This window comes from Pinus tabuliformis, chromosome 4_1 (assembly GCF_031772625.1).
Source record: "Pinus tabuliformis cultivar Carrire ecotype Pingquan chromosome 4_1, CPIR1, whole genome shotgun sequence".
NCBI lineage: Eukaryota > Viridiplantae > Streptophyta > Pinopsida > Pinales > Pinaceae > Pinus > Pinus tabuliformis.
Genome location: NC_142303.1, coordinates 286,250,807 through 286,267,639, shown reverse-complemented (window position 1 = coordinate 286,267,639; position 16,833 = coordinate 286,250,807). Strand labels below are relative to the sequence as shown.

At 37.5% G+C, this 16,833-nt stretch overlaps 1 pseudogene; it reads right to left on the bottom strand.

The window, feature by feature from the left end:
* LOC149175381 (subtilisin-like protease SBT1.5) overlaps positions 1 to 5,815 on the bottom strand; it is a 126,572-nt pseudogene extending 120,757 nt beyond the window's left edge.
* Positions 5,816 to 16,833: the final 11,018 nt, after the last annotated feature.

The window sequence follows — 16,833 nt, the reverse complement described above, 5'->3', positions numbered from 1 at the left end:
GGAGGCCGACAGTAACCTTCATCCCCATAATGATCCTATTCCAGAGAAAAAATTGCATAAATATACCAAATCAACATGACACCGCCCCCATGTCTTTGTATCGAAACACCATTATATCCTCATCCGCCTGGTCGTGACATTGTGTCTTCAATCTAGATAGAGGCAACTCAGGCCACTTCAGCACCACCCTACTTTTAGTACTGAGTACTCCTTGATTAGCCAAAATGTCTGCCAATTTGTTAGTTGTTCTTCTCACATGGTTAAAACTTACCGTGCGGACACCCTAGAGATGAAGCTGGATTCTCTGAAAGACCTGTAGTAGTCTCCATTGTTTAGAGACTTTTTCCAGCTCTGTGCCATAGCTTATTCTTTTGACCGAGTTTATGATTAACTTAGAGTCTGCCTTGACTATAACATTATGTAGATTGTCCTGCTTCAGAATTTCTAAACATTGCTCAAGAGCTAGAAGTTCCGCCATATTGTTAGTGGCTCTTCCCAAATGACAATGGAAAATGTAAAGGAGACTGCCATTATCATCCCTAAGTACCCTGCCACAGCCAACAATACCCGGGTTATCTTTGGAAGCCCCATCAATGTTGAATTTCAGAAAACCCTGGAGGGGGGGGGATACCAATAATCCAGTTTAGAGTCCATCCTCAAAACCTTTCTGTCCAGGCCTTGTGGAATAAACCCCTGCATACCTAACTTAAGAAGAATCTGCATTTCAGCAACAGAGGGAGGAATCTTAGGCATTGTACGCACAATGGTGCTTTCAGTCTCCTTCAGTGGTCTTAAGATTTGTTCGAGCAGGCGTTGAGAGGAACTTTTTACATTTTTGAAGATTCTATTGTTTCTTTCTTTCTAGACTGTCCATATTATGAAACCTGGTGTTAAAGCCCAGGCTGAGGCAAGAAGTTCCAAATCAGAGAAGTTGTGTCTCCAATTGATTAGGGTCTTAATGATGCTTCCTTTGTCCCTGTATTTCTGCTGGAAGATAGAGACAAAAGCATCCCACACCCAAGAGGTGAAAATACAATTATTAAGAAGGTGCTCCATTGTTTCCTCTTGGGCTTCGCATAGCGGGCATCTGGAGGGGCCCATAACACCTGTCTTCTGGATTTTGTCCCAAGTCATAATTTTCCTATGATGCACCAACCACATGAAGAGCTTAATCTTCATCCATTCTTGATGTCTCCATATGCTCTTCCAAACCCTATCCTGTTCATCGGAACCCAGCTCAAGGAGTATATGTTTTGCCTCCTTGAGATTAAAGGTGCCTGCAAAATTATTTCCCCATCTGAGTAGGTCTTGCCCCCTGTCACTAAAATTTTCCTTTGTTCCAACATTGCTAGAAGTGCCTCCGCTTTGGCTTTCAGTGGGCTATCTTCCCTGTATTCCAGCTTTTTCCAGGTTCTCCATTTTCCTTCACTATTGGTTTGATCCAAATAATCTTTCACCTTAAATAATATTTTGGTGTATGTATCTTCCTTGAGGTCTATTAGGTTCTCTCTCAACATTATAGGTTCCTATTGCCATTTGTCCTCACAGAACAAAGCAAACTCACCATCTCTGATTTCGCAGAAGCTGTTTTTTATACTAGCTCTCTATTTCCCCAGGCTTTGTTCCAGATATGTGAGCCCTTAATGATGCCAAACATTCTTATTAGATCAATATCTTGCCAATTGCTAGCATATTTTTCTTTCCATATTCTGGCCCACTGTGCCTTTGGTTCTTTTACCCAGCGCCACCATAATTTCGCCCTTAAAACTTTACTCAGTGCTTCCGGATCTTCTAGTCCAAGACCCCCATATTTTTTAGGTATGCAGATATTCTCCCAGGCTACCAAGGCCCACTTCTTTCTTTCCTCCTCCTTGCCCCAAAGATAATCTCTTTGAATGTTTCTAAAATGTTGTAACACTCCTATTGGTGTAGGAAGGGCAGATAGCATAAAGACAGGAATTGCTTGGAGAACAGCTTTTGTAAGCACTAATCGATTAGCAAGGTTTAAAGATCTATAGGTCCATTTTCTGATTTTATCCTACATCATATTGATCACTGGTTCCGAGATGCCCTTGTTCATAGGCTTATCAGTAAGAGAAACTCCCAAATACGTGGATGGGAGGACATCCCTTTGAAAGCCTAGAATCCTAGAGATATTTTTCTGTATAGCAATATTGGTGTTAAAGAAAAAAAACTTAGATTTGGAAAGATTAACATCCATACCTGTAGCCAAGGAAAAGACAAACATGATATGCTTGTATGCTAAACCTTCTTTAACTGTGGGAATTCCTTGCAGCATAGTATCATCAACAACTATTGATGTGTCAAAGCCTGACCATTTTCTGAAAGTTGGAGGCCTTTGATATTACCAACCTCTTTGGCATGCTTGATAAACTGACCTAGCCCTTCCATCATGAGGATGAAGAGAAAGGGTGAGAGAGGATCACCCTGCCTGAGGCCTCTGGAAGGAGAGAAGGTTTTGGAAGGAGAACCATTGACCAGAATTGAGAAGCTGGAAGAAGTTACCAGGGCCATGACCCATCTAACCCAGTTATGATCAAACCCAAAAGCAATAAGGACCTTCCTAATATAGGTCCAATTCAGTTTATCATAAGCTTTGGCTAGATCCAATTGCATAATCATACCAGCCTTCCTATTACTAGTCAAAGAGTGCACCACCTCATGTGCCTGAATGATGTTATTGAGAATTTTCTTGCCCTCCACATATCCATATTGCTCCATAGATACTAGCGAAGGTAGAATTGGTTTGAGTCTGTTGGCAACAACCTTGGATATTATCTTGTAAACCACATTGCACAAGGCTATGGGTCTATACCTGTCAGGAGTCTAAGCATTATCCTGTTTAGGGATCAGTGCAATGAAGGAGGTGTTGAGTGCCTTCAAAATAGTTCTATTCACCCTGGAGTCTTCCACAACGTTCAAAATATCATGTTTAACTATATTCCAACATGCTTTGAAGAAATCCACGTTGAAACCATCTGGGCCTGGCGCTTTACCATTCTGCATCTCTTTGATGACCTCACTAACCTCCTCTTCTGTAACTGGCCTATTGAGATTAAAATTATCCTCTCTCATTACCAGTCTAGGAATATGCCCTATTAAATCCCTGATGAAATGCTCTCTGTCTGAAATAGTTTCCTATGCTATTCCATGAAAGTGTTGGACTAGCACTTCTTCTATTTCTTCATGGGAATTATGCAGATTACCACCTTTGTCCTTGATCAAGGAGATTCTGTTATGAGATCTGTTCACTATGGTAGATCTGTGGAAAAATCTGGTGTTACGCTCCCCTTCTTTCAGCCATTGAACTCTGGATTTTTGCCTCCAAAATATCTCCTCTTGTTGACATAAAATCTCCCATTCTTGATGGTGTTTGGTAACTTGGTCATTTCTCTCAATATCAAAGCCATTTGAGATAAGTTTTTGATTGAGTTCCTGCATTTTATCCTCCATGGTTTTTTTTGCTATAAAAATATTCCCAAATACATTCTTGTTCCAATCTTTAAGTTTGAGTTTGATGTGCCTGAGTCTTTTGTGAAGTAGGAACATATTTGTACCTTGAATATGCAGGTCTTCTGTCCACCATTTTGAAATGTTGTTGATGAAGTCTGAGTGGGAGAACCAGATATTCTCAAATCGAAAAGGTCTATTTCTGGGGGTACCAATGCTCTAGACTTCCAGTTGAATAGGCCAATGATCCAAGCCCCCAAAGGGTAGAATTCTCGCTATCATTTCCCTATTGGTTAGCATGAGATCTTCTGAGATTATGAATCTGTCTAACTTTGACTCCCCTCCTCTTTTATTGTTCCAAGTAAAGTGACCATTACTCATGTCAGTGTCAACTAGTTTCATATTATCTATAAAGGTTTGAAAAGCTGTAGAGTCTCTCAATGAATCTATCAATATGTTGATCATGGTTGGAATGAACAAAATATATGTACTATATATATGAAACACAAGGAATATAACTCATATCTATGTTCTATAATCTTAGCACATCATTACGTAGATAATCAACACATTTTTTTGTAACATTGAGCTATTATCAAAGATTAAACCCACATGTTCGACACAAAAAAACTATATATGTACTCGAAAAGGAAATAACTCAAGCAATGAAACATAGTCTACTTACAAACAGTGAGAACACACCACACTTTGCATTGAAGGCACACTTTCATAGTGAGGAAATGGACTAGGTTGGTGGGCCCTTTCCAAGCAGTAGTGTTGCCTTGAGTGAATATTAAACCAAAGTAAGGTTTAGCAAAAAACATGGAACTTGAACAATAACAACAATATTTTCATTAAAAATACCACAATTTGTAAGAGGAGAAATACATAGGAGCGACCTTAGTGATTGCAACATTGGGTTGTATTACAACAAAAAAATGAAAGGTGTCTCTATTACCACTAGCTAAAATTAATAAGAGTCAAATCTTTGTTATTATACAGAACATAATACAAGTTGTAGAGTTGTCTCCCATAGCTGAAATCCTATATTGAGTAAAACTCCAAGAGATCCAATGACCTTGATGCATATCTAGAGTGAGGGAGTAACGAAGTGCCAAGCTACGGTTGAGTGACCACATCCGCCTGAAAAGCATCCCCGGCATCGACAATAGGCACTGGACTTTGCCGGTTCAATGCTTTTCCACTGTACAACGACGCGCCACGTATGACCGCCCCATTGCCAAGGCGTGCATCGACGGGGAAGTCACGATCCATAGTGCCGGCCCCCACTGTGGTGAGCCAAGGGGCCACGTTTGACACCGTCTAAGCTTTGGGGCCGTCGTTTCCCGCTGACGCAGAAACGAACACCCCACGCTTCACCACCTCGAAGGTGCCAGCGGCAATGGTGTCTAGATCAAAAGGAAGCGCAGAACCGGATCCTCCGATCGACAGAGAAAGAACGTTCACTCCATCGTCTACCGCCTTGTCCAGAGCACAGTATGTCTGACTCAAAGCAGCCTTTAGACCAACAAACCTTGTACACAGCAATACGTGCCTTGGGCGCAATACCTTTGGCAATACCCTGCGCGTAACCCATCATGTTGCCTCCCGGAACGTATCCGCCCGCGGCCGTGGAGGCGGTGTGCGTGCCATGACCATCCGAATCCCTCGGCGAACGCGACTCCAGAGTTTCGTTCATGGGACCAAAAATGGTTTCATAGCCCTTAGAGAAAAACCGCGCCCCCACCAGCTTCCGATTGCAGAGAGTGTTGGGGAAATTGACCCCGCTTTCGCACTCGCCTTTCCAGTGCTTGGGAATGGGCCCCATGCCCTGATCGCTGAAGCTCCGCCGTTCCGGCCATATGCCGGAGTCTAGCAAACCAATGACCACATCGGATCCGTAATCGGACAACTCCCACAGGCCGCTTCCGTTAGGCGTGTCGAGACCGAGGAAGTAAGGGGACCGTGTCGTCTGCAGCTGGCGTGCACGATCCGGGAACATGGCGAGAACGCCCGGTGTTTTCTTCATTTGAGCGGCTTCCTCTTCTGTTAGCCTTGCCGAGAATCCAAGCAACACAGTGTTATAAACGTGAAGCAGCAATGCAGCTTCGTCATGGTTTTCATCCTTAGAAGTGCCCGCTTCCGTTTTGACGGCGGCCTTGACAGCAGCTGCAACGGTCGATCTGTACCATTGCTCGCTCGTATGAAAGGCGGTCGGTTTTGAGTTGCCGTCAACTCGGACAATGAATGTCTGGCGTCCATCCCTGGCAGATCCCACCACCAATTCTTGACACAGACAAAACACTAATAACAACGACACCCATGAGATTTCCAGGGAAACCATTGTAGAATACTGCTTCACCGCCTCCAATACCACTCTACTCCAATTCGTTTACAGAATAACAACCCTCGAACAAAATCGAAGGCAAATCTATACAGAAAATATGAAGCATTGCCTTCTCAAAAACCTCACACACTGAATTGCAATACACTAGGCAACCTTATTGTGCTTAAATAGTATGTTAGGGTGCACTTCAATATCGATGCGCGTACATTTTCTCATTTGTTTAAGCTTTGCCCATAGGGTCAAACACATTTTCCAACGGAGTCCAATTTCCAAAACGCATTGAGAACAGCGTCTATGTGCACTTCAATATCGATGCGCGTACATTTTCTCATTTGTTTAAGCTTTGCCCGTAGGGTCAAACACATTTTCCAACGGAGTCCAATTTCCAAAACGCATTGAGAACAGCGTCTATGTGCACTTCAATATCGATGCGCGTACATTTTCTCATTTGTTTAAGCTTTGCCCGTAGGGTCAAACACATTTTCCAACGGAGTCCAATTTCCAAAACGCATTGAGAACAGCGTCTATGGATATGGACTAAGACTAATCTTAAAGGTAAAAGAATTCAAAATCGGAAATTATAGTGTTTTATTTTCAAAATTGCATTTGTATCGCATTAGTTGGTTCAAAACATTGATCAAATTCTAATTATGTGATTAATCGGAAAGACAACTATTCCACACTATGGATCACAAAAGTCTTAGATCTAACATGAGACCTTTTATTTGTACCGCCATCAAAATTGCATTTGAATCACATAGTAACATGACATCACATTAGTTGGTTCGAAACATCCACCAAATTCTAATTATGTGATTTTGCATTTGAATCATATAGTAACATGACATCACATTAGTTAGTTCGAAACATCGACCAAATTCTAATTATGTGATTAATCAGAAAGACATCTATTCCACACTATGGATCCAAAAAGTCTTAGATCTAACATGAGACCTTTTATTTGTACTGCCATCAAAATTGCATTTGAATCAGATGGTAACATGACATCACAATAATAGTTGGTTCGACCAAATTCTAATTATGTGATTAATGGGAAAGGCATCTATTCCACTCTGTGGATCACAAAATTCTTAGATCTAACTTGAGACCTTTTATTTGTACGGCCATCAAAATTGCATTTGAATCAGATAGTAACATGACATCACATTAGTTGGTTAGACGAAATTCTAATTATGTTATTAATCGGGAAAAACATCTATTCTAGACTGTGGATCACAAAAGTCTTAGATCTAACATTAACATGAGACCTTTTATTTGTACTGCGAGGCATCCCTTATCATTTTTTTATTTTTTAAGTTTAGTCAAATTAACAAGTGTGATTTGGTTCTTATTGAGTTTGTGAAAGTAATTGATTATATTGAATTGGGTTGAGACTCAAGAATTGGAATGACAATATTTATGACGACTAAGTTAGAGAGTGAATCTTTGTTAAGTTTAGTCAGATATCATTTTTTTATTTTTTAAGTTTAGTCAAATTAACAACTGTAATTTGGTTCTTATTGAGTTTGTGAAAGTAATTGATTATATTGAATTGGGTTGAGACTCCAGAATTGGAATGACAATATTTATGACCACTAAGTTAGAGAGTGAATCTTTGCTAAGTTTAGTCAAATTAACAACGCTGATTTGGTTCTTATTGAGTTTGTGAAAGTAATTAAATATATTGAATTGGGTTGACATTCAAGAGTTGGAATGACAGGATTTATGACTACTAAGTCAAATTGTGATTATAATGGAATGTTCCACATTATCGTACTTCTTCATTGTCTATATATTATCAATCATAATTTTAGCTTCACAAAGTTAGATAATTAGTTTTAGCCAAATTAATATTGGTTCTTGAGTTGGCTAAAAATATTATTTTATAGCCATATTAAGTTCTTTTTATTTAATTTTAAATTTTTAATAAAGTTAAATATTAAAGTAATGTATAAAATTTTGAACATAAAATGACCAAAATATATTAATTAAATTAATTAATAATTTTAATAACTTAAAAATTTTATTCAAATTACCAACCACAATTTCCAAGTTGACTAAAAATAGATACAACCATGTTGAGTTAGCTAACACTGAGTTTGAAAGGATTTGAATATCAAATATTTTTTCCTATCTCAATAATTTAATTGCAATGTAAAATAAGATTTCTTATATCTAAAATAATAATTGAAAATTCCATTTTGTTTGTGTTATTTTATTTATTTTAAAAATTTAGATAAATTGAATAATAGATACATCAACATTTTTAATGTACAATTATAATTAATAAAATATTTATTTTTAAATGCAATAAAAAAAAAATATGGAAATTATGATAAATAATTAAAAATTTAATATCATATTTATGATATAGAAAATTAATTTATTATAAAATTTATTTTAATTTTTAAACATAATTACAATTTTACGTATAGATTAATTTCACAACAAATTTAATTTCTTTATTATAATAATAACTCAATTAAGGGCACTTGATTTGGGTTTTTTTGTCATCTACAGAGATTTATAAAAACATTTTATGCTTGCCCATGGGTACTTAGATGGAAGAATCATGCCTATGTGCTTCTTGAGGCATTCATTTCTAGCTCATGTTAGTAATCTAAATACTCTAATAATCATGAGTGGTTTTAGGGTCATCCTTAGCCATATATTGAGCTAGTAATCTAAATACTCTAATAATCATGAGTGGTTTTAGGGTCATCCTTAGCCATATATTGGTTGGTTGGCCTCTAAAAATAGAAAAATAGAAAAATATCTTTCGAAAATCATAGCTCTCCTTCCCAAATTGCAACCAATTGCTTCATGTTCTCCAACAAAATAATCAAGAAGAAGGCAAATTGGCCAACAAAGAGGCTAGTTTGAAAATATGGATGTTATGGATCAATAGGAAAGATTCAATATGCCCTGTCTGTCAATGCTTCCCATGCTTAGTTTGGAAATAGGAATTCTATGGATCCCCCAATGCTTCCCCTACCACTTAAATGACTATATTAGTCACATTTTGTATAATTTTGGGTGTTTTTTTGGAAAGTGTACATCTTTAGATATGATAGGTATGTTTTCTAGGTAATATAATATCTTGAGGGTATTGGAAGTTGGAAAATTTTCAATTCTTTTAATTAAAAATATGATTAAAAAAAATTAATATTAAGTTGAAGCTCAAGTTACACATCAAATTGATATATAAAACCTCCTTATTTACAAAGTAAGAAGACAATTTGATTGGTAAACTTTCATAAATATACTTTTGAATATACCTTATTTTATTATTTTGTAAGATTGATAACAATTATTTTTGACTCTTTTCATCACCAAGATAAAGTGTAAAATGTATTTAATAACACAAAATTTGTAAAATAAATTTAAATTTATATATTTTAAATTAATCTCAATTATTTTAAATTAATATTTTGTATAAAATTTCCCAAATTTAATTCCCAATATTATTATTTTTATATTATTGTTATTTTATATTTTTCTAAAAAATTAAGTACATTATATATATTTAATTTTTCTCTTTTTATGTGAAATTATTTGCATCTTAAATATATATTTGTTGAGATAAAATTAATAAAAAAAAATATTTTTTTTTTATCATAATAAAAAATTACATTTGGTGAGCCAAACTTAATAAACTAATTTATTTTTTTACCATAATAAAAAATTTATTCCATTTCAAATCTTTTACATACCTTTATTTAGTAAATCTTAGAAAACTAAACTAAAGTATCATCTAGTATTAAGATTTACAAATACTTTCTCTTGTTGATAATTGCTTGTGATTTCTTTGAGTTATTATTGTTTTTCTTATGTTCTTCTTTTATCTTAGTTCATCAAGCAATTACCATAAACAAAAAATGAATATCAAGGACCCCATATGTAGGCGCACAACTAGGGGAAAACCCCTATATAGGGGAAACCCAGTCAAGAACTATTCATTATGTAATTCAAATGAGATAGACTAAGCACCTACACCAAAAAACCTTCCTCCTCCACCAAGTTAGCCTTATAAGTTGATTTAGCAATCCCTTTTTATCCAACAACTTCAATGATGCAGGAGCATCCGAGTGAAGAGGTGACAACTCGAAAATGTTTTTATTTTTATTTTATTTTGACAGACAGAGAGGAAAACACTTCAAGTTTTTGTTTCATTTAGTTGCATTTTGTTTCATTTAAGTTTAAGGCTCACTCAGCCATTGTTAGTTTTTAAATTAGGCAAACAGATCAAGATAGGATTAGTTAGGAACTTGTTTGAAGAAATTGTTAAGCAACTGTTAAGCAACTGAAAAGTAACTGAGGAACAGTTCCTTAACTGTAAAGAAACTGATACTAATGTATTGAAAAGTAAAAATCAGAGAGGATGGAAGGGTTGCCATCTAGAGAGGAGAGAGAGCCCAAAAGTTATAATTCAAAATTATTTGAATTTCTATAATAGCTAACAATTCAAAATTTTTCATTAAGGAAGTAGATTAATTTTCATTGCATTCTCTGTGCATAGATGTTTTGTGCATCAAAATGAAAGCAAGACAGTCAAACCATTTATCCAAAATATTTGAACAAGCATCGACAAGCGTTCTGTAACAAGAAGCATTTCAAAATCGAGAATCAAATAGAGGTACACCAGTATATAGATTTCTTTTATCAACAAAACAAAACCCAGGTACCATTATATTTTGCATTTAGAAAGCACTTCCTGTACATTGCATTTTCATTTTTCATTCAATAAAATTCATTGTACAAATTTTGTAATCTGGAAATCGTGGAGTGTTCCAAACCCATGAAAACCTAACACATTATAGTCCACAGGCTAGGCCTAAATCTAACAGCGAGGGCATGAACACCTCAGAGAACTCATACAGACACAAAGGACCCAAAACCTCAAGGGTATAGCCGAAGTACAGGCAAAAACAAGTGACAGAACAACTGCAAACCAAACACACAACAAAGCAAGCAAGAAACCGCTACAGTCGCGGAAAGACCCTACCCGGTTTTCCCTAAGCCTGCGAACAATCCCAAAGACAAAGCTTTGGAGCAGCGCTTCCCTACAAGGGCCTTCGCACCACCATAAAGCAAGGCAGCGGTTAGTGTGAGACATGAAAACCAAAAACAACAGTGAATAGCCAACTTGAAGAGGAACGAGAGTTTTTACCTGGAGGAGAATCGATTTCGTGACGGAGGACGAGAGCCGAGACCCACAATAGAGGGTTTCCACCAGCAAAATATCCATGGATGCATCCTGCTTGCTCACCAAGGAGCCAGAGTGTTAGAACCTGGTGCAGGGTAACATCCCGCACATACCCACAATATGCATAAAATGCATAAATAGGACTATCCCAGGTATTTAACCCTACAATGGAGTCAAATCTTCATTAACCTTACATGGTTAAGGCCCTTTTACCATAGTTCCTTTAAATCGGAACTCAATCATCCTGCCAAACCTTTCTATCGGGACTTTAAAACAGCCCTCAAGCCTTTGTTTATGGCTTTATTGAAGTGTTTCCATTTGTCCTTCTTATCAGAACGCTAAACCCCTTCGTAACCTTTAAACCATCCATCAGCCACTTACACATAAGCTTCCCTCTCGAAACACAGTTAATATATGTATTTATACATAAAAACACTATCGGCATTCCTTTTCCTTTATAACCCTTTTACAAAGGAAATATCGCACAAACATACCTTCCTCCACTTTTATATGGACTCTGCACAGTCCCCGAGGTTAAACCTCATCGCAATCGGCATTCGCTCCTATCGCGGGCACACCACATATATGGTTGCATCACCCCTCCGACTCCGATATGCGACTATTGGAGTCATTAATTCTATGTTCTAGGTTTTAAACACTCGCACAACTCTTTAACAATATACAAAGGATTTACCTTAACCTTCCGCCCAAACAAATATAAAGCGGACTTCAAATTTTATACACAGTAGCTCAAAGCGACGTCAGGTCTGTTCATCCATTGGCCCTTTGCATTATCGCAAGCCTCTTTCCAACGTCGATTCTCGACCTTCTGATGCCTCTAATCATCGATTAACGCTTAATCGCTATCGGCGTATTGTTATTCCTTTACACTGGCCCTTGAGTTCTTCAAACCGCCGATCTGACCAGTTCTTCAGACCTAATAAGGCAATAAACTAGTCTCTATAATATTTCACATTCGGAAATCAATTCTGACTGTGTTTTGCACTAATTTTTGAGTGTAAATTGGATTTTGGGTTGCGAGACTTACTCTCGATAAATAATTACACCGATGCGATGTTTCACCTCCCTCTTCAAAGAAATCATCTAGATCCTTGATTCATGTGATCCAACGGCCCCTGTGCACTGATATTTCACTCCATTGCTCTTCTGTTTACTTAGTTTCTACGCTAAGTATTCAGGTTTCCACTGGTTAGCTCCTCCTCATATGTTTCATACTTCTTACTGTTTTATTGCACGACTCCCTGTTGGCTTATATGGACCTGACTTCATCCTTAGAAGTGCCTGCTTCCATTTTAATGGCGGCCTTGACAATAGCTGCAACGGTCAACCTATACCATTGCTTGCTTGTATGAAAGGTATTCGATTTTGAGTTGCCATCAACTCAAACAATGAATGTCTAGTGTCCATCGCTGGTAGATCCCACCAGCAATTCTTGACACAGACAAAACACTAATAACAACAACACCCATGAGATTGCTAGGGAAACCATTGTAGAGTACTTCTTCACGACCTCCAATACCACTATACTCCAATTCGTTTACAGAATAACAACCCTCAAACGAAATCGAAGGCAAATCTATACAGAAAATATGAAGCATTGCCTTCTCAAAAACCTCACACACTAAATTTCAATACACTAGGCAACCTTATTGTGCTTAAATAGTATGTTAGGGTGCACTTCAATATCGATGTGCGTACATTCTCTCATTTGTTTAAGCTTTGCCCATAGGGTCAAACACATTTTCCAATGGAGTCCAATTTCCAAAATTCATTGAGAACAACGTCCATAGACTAAGACTAATCTTATAGGTAATAGAATTCAAAATTGGACTCGTTGAAAATGAAATTTTGAGTTTATTAATAGTGTTTTATTTTAAAAATTGCATTTGCATCAGATAGTAACATGAAATCACATTATTTGGTTCAAAACATCGATCAAATTCTAATTATCTGATTAGTCGGAAAGACATCTATTCCAAACTATGGATCACAAAAGTCTTAGATCTAACATGAGACCTTTTATTTGTACAACCATCAAAATTGCATTTGAATCACATAGTAACATGACATCACATTAGTTGGTTCGAAACATCCACCAAATTCTAATTATGTGATTTTGCATTTGAATTAGATAGTAGCATGACATCACATTAGTTAGTTCAAAACATCGACCAAATTCTAATTATGTGATTAATCGGAAAGACATCTATTCCACACTGTGGATCGCAAAAGTCTTAGATCTAACATGAGACCTTTTACTTGTATGGCCATCAAAATTTCATTTGAATCAAATAGTAACATGACATCACAATAGAGGAATCCTCTTTGTCCCTTTGATAATTTATTGATAATTCAGAAACTCTGATCATCAGGTATTAATTGAGATGGCAGTAGGAGGGCCGAAGAACTAGGGTTTTCAGGCGTCTACAGGTGTTGAACTCCATGGAAGGGCGCAAAGGAGGGAGCTCCACTCCCTCCTATAGGCAGACAGTGGCTAGCCGAGGTAAGAAACCAATAGAGAGTGTCAGAGGTCCTTCAGGTGAAGGGATAAGGAACACAGAAGAGGAGCAAGACTTAAACAAGTCAAGGGAGAATAACAACAATAAATAAAATGACGAAGAAGACAAGGAACAGGGAGGAAAAAACAAAGCACAAAAGGGACCATGTAAACCCAAAGCTGAGGTCACACCCAGAGTAGTTTTAAATGATCCTGCTCTGCAGGCGCATAGGGACCACATGCAGACATATGCTATCATTTGTAAATTCATGGGATTATGGCCCACTGAAAAGGCTTTACAGACATGGATTAAATACAACTGGAAACCAAAAGGAAGCATTGACCTACATCTTGGGTCAAAGGGTTTCTTCACTGTGGTCTTTACAAATATCGAGGATAAAGACAGAGTGTTTGAAGGATGGCCCTACTTCTATGCAGTAGTCGGCCTCTATATGCGACCGTGGATGATGAATTTTTTCTTGGAGCGAGAAACTTTCACTTCGGTCCCAGTCTGGGTAAGACTCTACTCTCTACCTCTTGATTACTGGCAAACAAAATCGTTATCTGTCATAGGAAATAAATTAGGGTGTTTTGTCAAAGCTTCTAAGGCCACCAAAAGGGGAAAGTACACTTCCTTCACACGAATATGTGTGGAGATGGATCTCTCTGGAGCTCTTCTGGATGAGGTCATCTTGGAAGTATTTGATGAAGAATGGGTGCAAATAGTAGACTATGAACATATTACTTTTAGATGTCGGAAGTGCCATGAGCATGGGCACCTATTTAGAGATTGCCCTCTCAAGAAAATAGAGAACAGAAGTAAAGCAACCACAATGAAAGATACTGAAGACTTTCACAAAGTGGTACACAGAGGAAAACGGGGCAAGAGGGGGCCAAAGCAACATCAAACAGAAGGGAAACATGCTAGTTTGAATAGGTTCCAAGTACTCAAAGAAGAAGAAGAGATAACAAAAGTAGATCAGGTAATGGAAGGAAGCCTAATGGGGAAGGAGGAAGAAGAAGATAGTGCACAAACATAGGATATTAACAAATAGAAAGAGACTATGCTGAGCAATGAAGAACTAGAGATGGACCAAGAAATGAACCAGACTAAGATGGAAATGGAGGATCAAGAACTGCTGGAGATTCTTGATAAGGAACACCTAGATCTGGAAGGGTTCTTGAAACAGGGGACCATGGGTGGGGTAAACTCATTACCGCAAGAAGAGTTAAATAGAGTACAATAGTTGTTCCTATGGAAAACTCAGGCTAATGGGCTGGAAAGGCAAAGAAAAAATCCAAAGGTAGGGCAACGAAGGTGTGAAAACTATGAAAATCACACCTCGATTAGCACCTAGAAACCCAGGAAAGAAAAGAGGCAGGAAAAAGAAGAATGGGTTATTGATGGAATCTGGAAAGCGAATGATAGATTCAGGTAAGATGAAAGATCTAACCAACTATTCCTTTACGAATCTTTAATAATGAAGTTCACATCTTGGAATATCAGAGGTCTATGTAGTAAAATAAAACAAAGAATACTTAGTAATAGAATGAGACAAGAAGCTTCGAATATGATCTTTATCTAGGAAACTAAATGTTCCATTCAAAAAATAAAATAAACTCATAGTAAATGGCTCAATAAATTTGAGTTTCTAGAAGTCAAAGCAGATAACACAGCAGGGGGCATACTTACTCTTTGGAACCCCTAAAAGACTAGCATAATAAATGCTGAGGCATCTAGAAATTATTTATCAGTGGTTATTCAATTGGGGGTGATAGGGAGACCTATCTAGTCACGAATGTTTATGTCCCTCAAAGAATGGAAGATAAATTCAGGTTTCTAGATTCTCTTATGGAGCTTAGAGACAGACATGTAGACGTACCATGGATCTTGCACGTGGACTTCAACATCATCAAATCTCTTTCAGAGAAAAAATTGGGAACCAGAACTTTAAGCAGAGACTCTTCAGCATTTCAAACTTTTATAGATAATATGAAGCTTGTTGATACTAACATGAGTAATGGTCTCTTTACTTGGAACAGTAAAAGAGGAGGAGAGTCTCAAGTAGCCTCAAAGTTAGACAGATTCATAATCTCAGAGGACCTTATGCTCACCAACAAGGAAATGATAGCAAGAATTCTCCCCTTTGGAGGCTCGGACGATTGGCCTGTTCAACTTGAGGTTCAGGGCATTGGTACCCACAAGAACAGACCTTTCAGATTTGGGAATATTTGGCTCACCCACCCAGATTTCATCAGCAACATTACAAAATGGTGGACAAAATATCTACATATTTAGGGTACAAGAATGTTCTAGCTACACAAAAGACTAAGGCACATCAAGCTCAGACTCAAAGATTGGAACAAGAATGAATTTAGCAATATTTTTGCAGCGAAAAAAGTTGCTGAAGATAAAATGCGGGAACTCAATCAAACCCTTATCACGTATAGCTTTGATAAAGTTAGAAATGATCAAGTCACCGAAAACCATCAAGATTGGGAGAATTTATGTAAACAAGAGGAAATATTTTGGAGACAAAAATCTAGAGTTCAATGGCTGAAATAAGGGGAGAATAACACTAGATTTTTCCACAGATCAACCATAGTGAACAAATATCATAATAGGATCTCTTCGATTAAGGATGAGGGAGGTCATCTTCTTAATTCCCACGATGATATAGAAGATGTGTTAGTTCAACACTTTCATGGGATATTACAGGAAACCATTTCAAACAAAGAGCATTTTGTCAAGGATTTAACAGGGCATATTCCTAGACTGGTTACTAGAGAGGATAGTTTCAATCTTAATAAGCCAGTGACAGAAGAGGATGTTAGTGAGGTCATCAAAGAAATGCAGAAGGGTAAAGTGCCATGACCTAATGGTTTCAATGTGGATTTCTTTAAAGCTTGCTGGAATATTGTTAAGCATGATATTCTGAACATAGTGGAAGATTCCAAGTTGAATAGAACTATTTTGAAGGTGCTCAATACTTACTTCATCTCACTGATCCCCAAACAGGACAATGCTCAGACTGCAGACAGGTTGAGACCCATAGCCTTGTGCAATGTGGTATATAAATAATATCCAAGGTTGTTGCTAATAGACTCAAACCACTTCTTCCTACTCTAGTTTCGGTGGAGCAATCTAGTTATGTGGAGGGCAGAAAAATTCTCAATAACATCATTCAAGCACATGAGGTGGTGCACTCATTGACAAGCAATAGGAAGGCTGGTATGATTATGCAATTGGACATAGCCAAAGCTTACGATAAGTTGAATTGGACCTATATC